Genomic DNA, 11,418 nt, shown 5'->3' with positions numbered 1-11,418 from the left:
CGCAAGAGGGAAGAGATATGGGGTCATATGTATAACTGATTCACTTTGTTATAAAGCAGAAACTAACACACCGTTGTAAAGCAATTATACCCCAATAAAGATGTTAAACAAAATAAAATAAAAAGATAAAGTCAAGGCAGAATATCCTGAGATTGCCACAAAAGCACTGAAATGCCTGCTTCCATTTCCAACATCCTATCTTTGTGAAGCAGGGTTTTCTGCAGTGACAGCAACCAGAACGAGATTACAGAGTAGACTGGACATAAGCAAAACACTTTGGGTGTCACTGTCTCCCATCACCCCCAGATGGGATGATCTAGTTACAAGAAAACAAGGTCAGGGCTCCCACTGATTCTGCATTATGGTGAGTTGTATAATTATTTCATTATATATTACAATGCGCAAGAGGGAAGAGATATGGGGTCATATGTATAACTGATTCACTTTGTTATAAAGCAGAAACTAACACACCGTTGTAAAGCAATTATACCCCAATAAAGATGTTAAACAAAATAAAATAAAAAGATAAAGTCAAGGCAGAATATCCTGAGATTGCCACAAAAGCACTGAAATGCCTGCTTCCATTTCCAACATCCTATCTTTGTGAAGCAGGGTTTTCTGCAGTGACAGCAACCAGAACGAGATTACAGAGTAGACTGGACATAAGCAAAACACTTTGGGTGTCACTGTCTCCCATCACCCCCAGATGGGATGATCTAGTTACAAGAAAACAAGGTCAGGGCTCCCACTGATTCTGCATTATGGTGAGTTGTATAATTATTTCATTATATATTACAATGTAATAATAATAGAAATAAAGTGCACATTAAATGTAATGCACTTGAATCATCCCGAAATCATCCCCCCGCCACGGCACGGTCCATGGAAAAACTGTCTTCCACGAAACCGGTCCCTGGTGTCAAAAAGGTTGGGGACCGCTGTTTTAGGTACTTTGGGAGCTGGATACATATTTTTGAACCATGTATTTAAGGACAGTATTACTCTTAATCCTCCGAATAAGAAGCTTGCCACACAACCATTCCTTATACAAGGTATCTGGTTCCATATGCAACAGTCCTGATTTCCAATGTTTTTGTCCTGTGTCTAGTCCTTGGTTTAGTGATTATGGCCATTATACCCACATTTAAGGACATGATAACTGTCACTTGGTAATTGGTAACTGAACAGCATTGGGTCAGCCTTGGTACTAGAGCCATCTTTTCTAGATCTGCTCCCAGAGTCCCTACACAGGCATGCTGTTTCTTCATGTTTGGTCTTTGCTTCCTTTCAATGCTTCCACCTTCTCCCCATAGCCCACTAGGAATTTCAAACCATTATGGGATTTCTCCAATGTTTCAGTATTTATATTTACCAGACCCGTGACTATATGTTTGTAATGTTAATGATAATTTCAAAGCCATCTTACAAATAAAATATTTTGATCCTCCTGACAATGTCATGTGAGATGAGGAAACTGAGGCATGAAGAGGTTCTATGATGTGTCTGAATCACTTGTAGTTAGTGTCAAAACGCAGTCCCTGCCTCATAACTCTGAATCGAACCCTCACTTCAGCGCCATTACTACTTCATCATTTGCTTGGTTTATTAGACTTGTGTTGGAAAGTCTTTCTCACCAGCTTTGTGATTCTTACAATATGTTAGTTAAACTCTCTGAATTTTAGCTTCCTTGTTGGTAAAGGGGATATAATAATACCTATTTCATGGAGTTACTTTGAGAATTAAATAAAATGCTGTATGCAGAGTAAAAAACCTAGAATAAGGTAAGTGTTCAAACAAGTTAGTTCTTCCATTCCTCTCTCTTGGGTATGCTTCACATAAGGTAGTTCCTCTAGGTCCACAGAGGACTTCTGAAGTTACTCTGTAATTCAGTGGTAGGCCAGGAGAGCAGAGCATATTTAAGTATTAGGAGGGTGACAAAATTCAACTTAATCAAGGATTTATCAGTCATCTACTACATCCCAACGCAGAGCTAAGTGCTACAGCACAAATGAAGTAGCAGCAGCCGAGGAATTTTGGCCGTGAGAGGAACAAGACTGTTGATAATTTCCTAGAAAATAGAGAGATCCCAAGAGGGGCTAGTCTGCCAAGTTTAACAGAGCTCTTTGTAAATTCTCCAAAATAATTTCAAATAAAATAAAACAATTTTAAAACTCATCAATTTTATAGTTTACTCTTAAGTAGCACATTCCACCAAACCCCAAAGTGTTATCTTTGTAGACAATGATACTGTGTCCAACCTAGATTATTACATGGGGTGAGGGAGGGACCATGGAAGAGCCAGTCTCATAAGGAACCTAGAGACTAGAGGTTAAAAAATGTGTTAGATATTTCTGCTTTGTTTCATTACTTGAATCACCTAGATTGTAAAACATCCTAGGGTAGGAATAGCCATCTTGTATTTTCTTCATCTTTCTCCTTCAGCGCCTGGGACTAGAAATACTTGTTGAGTCAAATTTGGTTTAAACCATAAGAATAGAGAAGAATAAATTTCATTATTATCAATATGAACTAGTCACCTGGCACCTGTGTGAGACAGCGTGGGGAGTGAAACAGCCCAGGGTTTAGGGTCAGACCCTTTGGTTCTTGCTCTGACTCTTCTCTCAATCTTAGGCAGTAACCTGACCGCTCAGGGTCACAGGGTTCCAGTTTTTAGAATGGGAATTATGTCATTTATCTTCTAGTATTATTGAGAAATTAAATGAGATGAACTATCATTGTATACACAGTAACAAATAAGTAATGATTTTTGAGTGTTTGATATGTATTAGATACTCTTCTAAGCTCTTTTTCTTTATTAGCTCACTGAAATTTTACAACTTAAGGAGATGGGTGTATTACTATTATTCCTATTTTGGAGATGAGAAGATGAAGACATAGAAAGTTTTGTGGGGTTTTTTTTTTAGTTAATTTATTTATTTTATTTTTGGCTGCGTTGGGTCTTTGTTGCTGCTCACGGGCTTTTCTCTAGTTGTGGCGAGCGGGGCCTACTCTTCGTTGCAGCGCGTGGGCTTCTCATCGCTGTGGCTTCTCTTGTTGTGGAGCACGGGCTCTAGGCATTTGGGCTTCAGTAGTTGTGGCACGCAGGCTCAGTAGTTGTGGCACACAGGCTTAGTTGCTTCGCGGCATGTGGGATCTTCCCGGGCCAGGGATCAAACCCGTGTCCCCTGCATTGGCAGGCAGATTCATAACCACTGTGCCACCAAGGAAGCCCCATAGAAAGTTTTTTAAAAAACCTTGCCAAGGTCACACAGCTAGTAGTTGGCTGGGCAGCAACTCAAACTCAGGGAGCCTTGCTCTAGAGTCTGTGCTCTTGACCATGCCCCTTTGTTGCCTCGCTCCATCATGGTAGCTCTTTTCAAGCCCATTGCCCCTGGTCCTGGACTCTGATACAAAAATGCAACAGATCCTGCCTCTTCAGAAATAAACAGCTACACTGAGGACACAGGATAGACGCATGAAGAGAGAAACAACCGTACATGATAGAAGGTGTCAAATGCCAGAGGAGAGGTATGGCTACAAGCCCTACACACATTTGAAAGGAAGGAATGAATTGGGATGGGGAATCAGCAAGATGTTGTCATGTACGTGAAACCTGACTTAGGTCTTGGAGGAAAAACAGAACTAAAACCAGCAGAGAGGATTTGGGAAAGTTATTTCAGATAGTGGGACAGCAAAGACAAAGAAAGGCCTTCTGCGCTCAGGAAACAAGATTCAGTGCCAGTGGGAAATGTTTCTATATGGGAACGCTGAGATTACAGAATCAGGAGGCAGTTTGAAGTCATTCTGTAGAATGTTTTAAAAGCCCACAGAGGAGAGAGGACCTCCTGCTGGAGAGCCGCCCTGCATTTCTGAGTGGCTGTGTGCATATGCGCGTGCCTCCAAGTCCTGCCAAGTAGGGCTTTCAAAAGGCTGATGAGACGGCAGGTGTATAACATGAATGGCAAAGCTAGATAATGGACTGCAGGAACACACAGAAGTCTTTGGTACACATACCTACATTCAGACACCTCCAGTTATTCCAGCGATGATTATCTGGTTGGTGGATGCTCCATGGCCTCTCCGCATCTACTGTTGTCCTTTTGGCTTGTTCCCTGCTCTGTTAGCACCTGGGGGTAGAGACAGAGGCAAAGTGATCTTCCCATTAGACTTTTTTTTTTTTCTCTCCACTCCTCAGTATCTGTGGTTAAAAATTTGTGTTGGAAGAAGCATATCAGGTATGATCAGAACATTTTTTTTTTTTTTAAAGTACTTCCAGTCTTTTTATTAAACAATTTGTTGATGAAGGACAGAGCTCACATTTGAGCCTAACCCTGGAATATGTAATTGCTAATTCCCTTTGATCAGAGGTGGACTTGTAAATTGGGGGCTACCCACATGTGCTTTCACGTAATGTTCTTGTTTCTGATCTGGCTGCTGAGGATTTTAGGTTGAGAGTGGTTAGATGTACTCTTTTAAAAAATGCTATATATTGACCTTTTTACAACCATATGATGATTATTCATCAATCATTCTTACCTTTGCTACTACTTGAATATATTAAGCAATTGCTGCTTCTTCCTAAGTTGAATATAGATTACTAGGAGACCTGAGTAATTCTCTAGCTGCAGAGTACATGTATGGCTCTAAAACAAAAAGTGTTGTATTGGAAAGATGAAAAAAGAAATTGATGGGAAAATGAAAAAAAAATTCAATGTAACAGATTTGCAATGCCAAACTCCTTTTTAAAAAGTAATATTTCATTGTCATTTCAGGCTATCATTAAGAATGCGTATGAAGTCTAAATAGAGTGTAGGAGCCCAGGCCTAATACATCATTAACACTAACATGTATTTGATAATAGTAGACATAAAGATTATTCAGTCCAAAATAGCCAGAATGTCCATCTTTCACTTGGGTCCACACACACCTCTTTCAAGGAAAGGAAAGTCTTTAAAATTTTATATATACTTGGCTAATAGCCAGCTACCAAATCTATTGTATTTCTTCTCTGATTAACATGCTTTCATTCATTATTTCCAGTTCTTCCATTTGAATCCTTGTCAACACTTCCCCTCACAACCCCAATATTGCCCAAATAGTTTTAGAGAAACCGGAGAATGAGTAAAGTTCATTCAGTTATTTCAGGACATGGCACACATCAATAGTACCCACTTATTAGCCAGAAAACTGGCTCCATTGCTCAGAGAACTTCTTGGCATGTTCATACACCTGCTGAGACCTCAATATAAAATAAAAAAAACAAAGCCTCAACTACTCTGTTTCTCAATTTGTTTTGATAAACCAGAATTATTTCTAAAGTTCCCAAATAAACAGAAATCATTATAATTATGAATAATTAACATGCTAAACTCAAGAGGGCACTCAACATTCATTACACTGTAGAATTCGTCCCCTAAGGGCAGTACCTTCAATTAGTTCAGTTTTTACAACAGAAGAAAAATGTGACAATCAGTAATTACAGATACTTAGTACAAGGAGCAAAACAAGCTAACTTGCCTTTAAATCACCCTCTCTCAGCCAGCAGAGGCCCTGCTCTCTTTTAGATTCTCAACATTTGTGCTACTTCCAGAACACAGAAAAGCAATAGATAATAGAAAAACACACTGCCTTCAAAGATGTAAGTAGATGCACTTCAGCTTTATCAGCTATTCTAATAGAGCAGGTTAAAGTGGAAGGTAAGATATAGCAATAAATGGCTTTAAAACAGAATCTTTTAAAAGACGTTTTATAAAATATATCAACATATTTATTCACTCAATTTACAAACATATATCAAGCACTTACAATGTGTCAGGGTAAATGTGCTAAATGATAGTTACATTGTAGTACAAGAACTAGCCAATGTGGAGAAAAGGGAACCCTAGTAAACCGTTGGTGGAATGTAAACTGGTGTAGTCATTATGGAAAACCGTATGGCGGTTCCTCAGAAAACTAAAACTAGAACTACCATACGATCCAGCAATTCCACTCCTGGACATATATCTGAAGAAACAAAAACACTAATTCCCAAAGATATATGCACCCTAATGTTTATAGCAGCATTATTTACAGTAGCCAAGATATGAAAGCAACCTAAGTGTCCCATAAGCAGATGAATGGATAAAGAAGGTGTGGTATACATACACACACAGGAATATTACTCAACCATGAAAAAGAATGAAAATTTGCCATTTGCAACAACATGGATGGACATGGAGGGCATTATGCTTAGTGAAATAAGTCAGAGAAAGACATGATATCACTCATACGTGAAATCTAAAAAATAGAACAAATGAATGAATATAACAAAACAGACACAGACTCACAGATATAGAGAAAAAACTAATGGTTACCAGTGGGAAGAAGGACAAGATAGGGGTAGGAGATTAAGAGGTACAAATTACGATGTATAAAATAAATAATATACAAGGATATATTATAGCAAAGAGAATACAGACAATATTTTATAATAACTTTCAATGGAGTATAATCTAAAAAATATTGAATCACTATGTTGTATAACTGAAACTAATATATCATAAATCAACTATAATTTAATAATAAAAAAAGACTGAAACATAAGAAAAAGAACAAGCCAATGATTTCTTTAAATAAATACACATTTTTATATATAAATTTGAATATAGCAACTCATTTGTAGATTCTTACAAATATAAAGTTTGAAGTATATTTATAAAATGAAGCTATTCAGTGTTATTCAACTGCAATTGAAATTGCAATACATCATTTTAACTAAAAAAATTAAATCACAAAATTATTTAGATTTTCTTCTTCCTCAGTCTCCTCTATAAAAATTATAAAAAATTTCAACCAAAATATATCCATTTTCTTTTGCAGTAATAAATGCTATTACAATTATTAGGGGTTTTCTTAGGCACTTATAGAACTAAAATATAAGTCAAGTTGAAAATGGTTTAGCAAATAGTAACTACAGTTGTGTATGCAAGTAGACATTTTTGCTCTGATTCAATATCAAATTGACAACCATGACCCAAGAAAGGGTTATCTTTTATTAGCAGCCACTTTGGGGAGATACATTTTATCTTCCATTGAAGTAGAGGAAAGAACTCATTAGATATGTGGTACAAGTGGTTTCAGAGTGATAAATCTCAAGTTACCAATTCCACTTTTAATGATTAGTTGCCCGAGTCTTGTATTTAATTAAAATGGTTATTTTAAATGCTTATATTTAATTGAAACATAATTAGCTAAACCTCAATGTTACTGCCTCATCCATTTTGAAATTAATTTATAAAATAGCTTAAAAAGTGCTGTAAGATTTTAATATTAAAATAAATCATGATCAGTTTGTATCTTTTGTTTGTTTCAGTTATGAACCCACAATGAGCCGTTTATATTAGGTATGACTGCAGGGTCTCTGGCATGGCTAACATGTAGTAGAATCAAATATTGATATGCCATTGATGTTTCCTTTATACATGTGACATATACTTTAACCTCCTAGGCAAAAATAGTCTATAGACAGGATATGATTATTTAAACTTTAAAGGGATCTAAATATAAATTAATTTTGGCCTTAACACATTCAGGAGGAACCACTGTTTTTAGTAGATGATTCATAAGTGTGTAACAAAACTTCCTTTGTGTCAGTCTGATAATACATTCTGATTTTAACTTCTATTTAAACAGACAACATGATATATATAAAACTTAATTAAAAGGTGAAGGTAACACATTTGGCTTGCCTATTAGTAACTAAAATCTGTTCTTCCCAATATTAATATCTTTTCATACCAATATATGCCGAATTTTCTAATAGTTTATTAAAACCTGGGCCTTCTACTCTCCAATGAATGCTTATAGTTGGGGGAATCTGTTTCTACCATTCTCTAACATTAGCTCAAACCATCTGCACCCTTCTCTACCCCTAGGCCCGACCCTTTAGGAATTTTAATTCAGAACATAAAATCTGACTCAGCTTACACATCAAGTGAAGCTGTGTAGAATATTTCTCCTCTTTTCACACTAGTACTATTATGTGGCATTCCAGGATGCCTTCAAGCTATACTGTACCTCAACTACCTCAAATGCCATCTGCTTCTGTTTCTTTCAGTCCTTCTCCCTGGTTCCCTAAACAATGAACAATAGATATTATTACTCAAGAGCTAGACTTAGGTGCATTCTCTGCAAAGAATGTAGGTAACATATACTAATATCTCTCCTGTTTAGATAAGACAATATGAGATTGTGATCAAAGCCAATTATGTATTGATTTACCATTTACCATTTCAACTATCAACCATTATCTTAACTCCAAACATCCTCAGAAAGTCCAAAGGATTGTAACTGTCTCAAAGTAATCACAATGGAGAGGGACTATTTGAGAACCAGGAAGGTATATCTGCTTTGTTCATCTTGCTCAGGCCTTTAAATACCATCTGTTTTCCATTCTTTTCTGGCTACCATCTTCCCCTAGGCTAAAAGATTTTTAAATGACTGGGAAAAAAAAAATTTGAGCAACTAGTTTGAGATTTTAATTCAGCATTTCATCTGCCAGACAGTGAAATGCAGTTAGCCACAGCAAGTGTTCCTAATAGATACGGGAATTGTTGCTTCACATATAATTACATTGAGTCTAACGGTAGACATAGCCAACCATATCATCTTCATACTATTAGAAGTGCTAGTAAGTCTGAAAAGAATCCATTTTGAGGAGGGTCAGAGCTACTTTTATTTTACTTCAAACCAGGGTTACCATGGAATAAAATTGATAGTTCTTTTGGAGGAACAATTTTTGGTATATAAGAAAAAAGTATTAAAGAGTAAATGAAACTGACTGTTGTGACTGGCAGTAAGTTCAGGCATTTTGTGCGCTTTTGTGTTTGCTTTGGAATGTTAAACAGGTTGGGTTCTTTTAGAAAGAAAACATTTTATTCAGAACATTTTCCCATGAAAGCCCTCTTTGACAAAGTGTCATTTTTTTGATATATTAGTACATGTCTGCCCATATTTTATATTCAAAAAAGGCAAGCAATGTTTCAACAACTTTTGACAAGCATGGGGAATTAAACTACCACAGAATCGACTCTCAGTGTAATACTATAGGTTGTTATATTTTCTATTTTTGTAGTTCTTCATGGCGGGACACAACATTTTAATTATATAAATTTCTGGTTGCAGAAAGAGACACTGAAGATGAGTAATTAGAATAGGAAACTTCAATTCATCAATAAAATATGTTTTAAGCATAGAATTCTGAAATTTGTTGAGAAACAGAGCTACAGATATAGCATGCAATGAAATATAAAGAAGTAGCAGGAGGTAAGTCAAAGAATTTTCTAGAAAACTAGCCAGGAAATCTCAAGAAATTTAACTGCTTCTTCATTATACTTACAAGTTACCTACTAAATTACAAATTTCAAAACCAAACCATCCTTCATTTTTTCGCACTGCAGGCTCTTGCCTATTGGAACCTCACTTGGATACCCACAGGTACCTCCAGTCAGCAAACTGCTTCTAATCCTGTGTCCCTCTGACTGTGACCCTGCAGGACACGGTCCTGGCTGCTCTCCAGCCTCATCTGTCTCCACCCCACCTTGCCCTTGCTCACTCATTCACCCAGACCTTCTTCCAATTCCTTGACTACGTCAGGTTCTTGCTCCTCTGCCTAGATCACTTGGCTTATTTCTCCTCTTCTTTTCAATCTCAGCTTGGATGTCACTTCCCTCAGGAAGATCTCTCTGACAGTTCTCTCTCTAGGTGTCCTTTCTCTAGAGCCTGTAGAACCCCGTTCTCTCCAATCCGAGTTCCTGTCATATAGTGATGCCATTGTCTCTTTATTTGCAGACTGTAAGCTCCATGAAGGCTAAGACCATGTCTATCTTATTTACTGTTAAATATCTACTTCTTAGACAGGTGCTTGGAATATTCTCGATGCTCTCGAACACTCTGTTAAGCAGGTTAGCGAATCATTTGAGTGAAAAGTTCATATATAACCAATGACTATTTTTCCTTTTGGTGACAATACAAACTATTAAATATAACCACTTTTACCAAATATATTAACTTATTTGCGTTGGCAGTGTTAATGTGATTGCTCCCCCTTGATTATTTGGTTTAGCTGGAACAAGTTTCACATTGTACTTCAAGAGCTTTCTCATACCACCTTTCTCTATAAAGAAAGTACAGCGTGGATAATAGCCAATGAAGGATGTTAAGCTCTGAAATGCCATTCTTGGATTTGAGTTTAAGATACAGACTTCAAATGGTAAAACGAGGGTAGATTGAAAAGGGGGAGAAAATATTTATGGAGATTAATGTATAATATCTGAAAGAGCTGAAGGTCTTGCTTTACTATCACTCTGTTAGTATAATCTGATAACTTTTAGGGAGATGCTACAACTGGAAAAAAAAAAAAGAGAAAATTTGAGACCAATACCCATTAGTGAGTAGGGAAGTGGAGATGGAGAAGAGGGCATCTTATGAATATTGTTATCAGATAATCAAGAGCTGTAATAATCTATATACTCTTTTCTTTTCTTATTAGTTATCCATTTTATACGTATTAGTGTATACATGTCAATCACAATTGCCCAATTCATCACACCACAACCCCCACCCCCAACCGCTTTCCCCCCCTTGGTGTCCATACATTTGTTTTCTACATCTGTGTCTCTATTTCTGCTCTGCAAACTGGTTCATCTATACCATTTTCTAGGTTCCACATATATGCGTTAATATACGATATTTGTTTTTCTCTTTCTGACTTACTTCACTCTGTATGACAGTCTCTAGATCCATCCACATCTCTACAAATGACCCAATTTTGTTCCTTTTTATGGCTGAGTAATATTCCATTGTATATATGTACCACACCTTCTTTATCCATTCATCTTTTGATGGGCAGTTAGGTTGCTTCCATGACCTGGCTATTGTAAATAGTGCTGCAATGAACATTGGGGTGCATATGTCTTTTTGAATTATGGTTTTCTCTGGGTATATGCCCAGTAGTGGGATTGCTGGGTCATATGTTTTTTAAAGGAGCTATTTTTAGTTTTTTAAGGAACTTCCATACTGTTCTCCATAGTGGCTGTATCAATTTACATTCCCACCAACAGTGCCAGAGGGTTCCCTTTTCTCCACACCCTCTCCAGCATTTGTTGTTTATAGATTTTCTGATGATGCCCATTCTAACTGGTGTGAGACGATACCTCATTGTAGTTTTAGTTTGCATTTCTCTAATAATTAGTGATGTTGAGCAGCTTTTCATGTGCTTCTTGGCCATCTGTATGTCTTCTTTGGAGAATGGGTTGTTTGTTTTTTTAATATTGAGCTGCATGAGCTGTTTATATATTTTGGAGATTAATCCTTTGTCCGTTGATTCGTTTGCAAATATTTTCTCCCATTCTGAGGGTTGTCTTTTCGTCTTGTTTATGG

At 36.9% G+C, this 11,418-nt stretch overlaps 1 protein-coding gene across 8 annotated transcripts in view; it reads right to left on the bottom strand.

Moving 5' to 3' along the window:
- The window catches only part of HS3ST5 (heparan sulfate-glucosamine 3-sulfotransferase 5), a 358,640-nt gene that overhangs the window by 170,495 nt on the left and 176,727 nt on the right, over positions 1 to 11,418 (bottom strand). For 6 of the 8 annotated variants that reach the window (XR_003681466.2, XM_055087546.1, XM_028494526.2 and 3 more), the window contains exon 3: positions 4,015 to 4,127. The gene's annotated coding sequence lies outside the window, so the exon portion shown is untranslated. The remainder of the gene's footprint in view (positions 1 to 4,014; positions 4,128 to 11,418) is intronic. The other 2 variants (XM_055087545.1, XM_028494527.2) reach the window with 1 other exon arrangement.

This window comes from Physeter macrocephalus, chromosome 10, assembly GCF_002837175.3.
Source record: "Physeter macrocephalus isolate SW-GA chromosome 10, ASM283717v5, whole genome shotgun sequence".
Lineage (NCBI taxonomy): Eukaryota > Metazoa > Chordata > Mammalia > Artiodactyla > Physeteridae > Physeter > Physeter macrocephalus.
The sequence above is the reverse complement of the archived record's forward strand: the minus strand, read 5'-3'. Positions and strand labels throughout refer to the sequence as shown.